The sequence below is a fragment of the Lissotriton vulgaris genome, chromosome 7, assembly GCF_964263255.1.
Source record: "Lissotriton vulgaris chromosome 7, aLisVul1.2, whole genome shotgun sequence".
Lineage (NCBI taxonomy): Eukaryota > Metazoa > Chordata > Amphibia > Caudata > Salamandridae > Lissotriton > Lissotriton vulgaris.
Window position 1 is genome coordinate 827,162,863 of NC_141695.1, and position 1,854 is coordinate 827,164,716.

Sequence of the window (1,854 nt, forward strand, 5' to 3'; positions counted from 1 at the left end):
GATTTCCACAGCTAGCCTTTTTTCACTATAGTTTGCTGTACCTTTAATAATTTGATTTCATGATCTTCTTTTCTATTTAAGCTTATTAGGATATCATCTTGGACATGTAAAATGCCTTCCCTTCCCTTCATAACTCATGCACCAGTTTCTTGAAAAGGGCAGATGCTTTTGCAAGCCAGACTAACATCCTTTTAAATTGAAAATATCATATTGGTGTACTAAACAGAATAATTGTTATTATCTGTGAGTAGAGGCCTGCGGTGTTAACCTGCTAATATATTTATTGTGGTGAACCAGTTTATATCTTTAATCCATGCTAACACCTAAATAATTTAATTTAATGGAAATCAGTCAATAAATATGCTGATATTGAGGTACCAGTGATCCAAAGTGGTCCCAGTGATACACACACAATGCTACTGTCATGTTTGCCGTGGCCCGTAGCGAGCCACAGCAGGGAAGTATAAATCTCTCTCGGCTCTGCACTAGAAGGCTTCGGACAACTCTCTCTGAAGAATGACCTGACGCTTGACTGGGAAGAAGGAACCAAACCCATAGATACTAGGAAAGACTCACCTGTCATGCAGCAACATGGACAAGGCTGAGGTTTTCGCTGACACGCTGGAGGCATCCTTCAGGCATAACCAGGCAAGCAAACTGGCAGCAGAGTTCAAGAAAGAGGTTGCTAAGCACCACCTGGAGCAACCGCCAGAAACAGAAGCTGCAACCATTGGGAAATGCTGAACTGATGAAGTACTGGCCCTGGTAAAGACACTGAAGAACGTCAAGGCTCCAGAAAAGGACAGAATAACCAACCAAGCCATCAAGATGCTCCCAGATGCCGCAGTGGATCATCTTGCTGAGATGTTCAGTGCGTGTAGGCAGCACCAGTACTTCCCTAACGCCTGGAAAGAAGCTAGAGTCATTGTTTTCCCTACTGCTGGGAAACCACTATGCGATCCTGCAAACTACCGCCCCATAAGTCTGCTATCTGGCCTATCGCAGCTCTTCGAAAAAGTTATCCTCGCCCGTCTCATGGACTTTGCGGCAAGTGAAAACCTCCTCGCCAAAGAACAGTTTGGGTTCCAGAAAGACCACTCAACACATCACCAACTTCTCAGAGTTGTGGACATCATTAGCGATGGATTCAACATCAGCAAGTCTACTGGAGTAGTGTTTCTAGATGTAGCCAAAGCATTCGACAGAGAATGGCACAAGGGACTGCTTTTCAAGCTTATCAAGCTCAGGTTTCCAAGCTACCTGATTAAGTTTCTGTCTAGCTAATTGTGAGAATGGACCTTTCACGTGGTGGTACAAGAAGAATGCTCAACATCACGCCCTATTCTTGCTGGAGTACCTCAGGGATCAATTCTTAGACCATTCCTCTGTAATATATTCACAAACGATATCCCCACGGTCTTAAAAAAGACTGATCTATGTTTTGTGATTTTCTGCAGGTTGAACTCAATAAAACTACAAATAAATAAATAAATAAGACTGATCTTGGTCTTTACGCCAATGATGTTGCTGTCATCTCCCAATCCTTCAGCGACAAGGAAGTGGCTAAGAACCTTGAGGCATCGCTCAGCAGACTCTGAAAGGTACATCGACTGGCAGATAACCCTGAACACAAGCAAAACCACAGCAACATTATTCACGAGAAAGCTGAACAGGAAGCATCCCCAGATCGTCCTCAATGGAGAGGCGATCTGTAAGGAGGACAGCACCGAGGCGGACCCGAAGTGGGGGAGGAACGAGCCAAGTCCACCTGTACCAGAAGCAAGCAGCGGTCTACCGTCGGCCCAAGTGAGTGGGGAGGGGCCTCTGACAAATGCGGAAGAGAGACACTAAAAA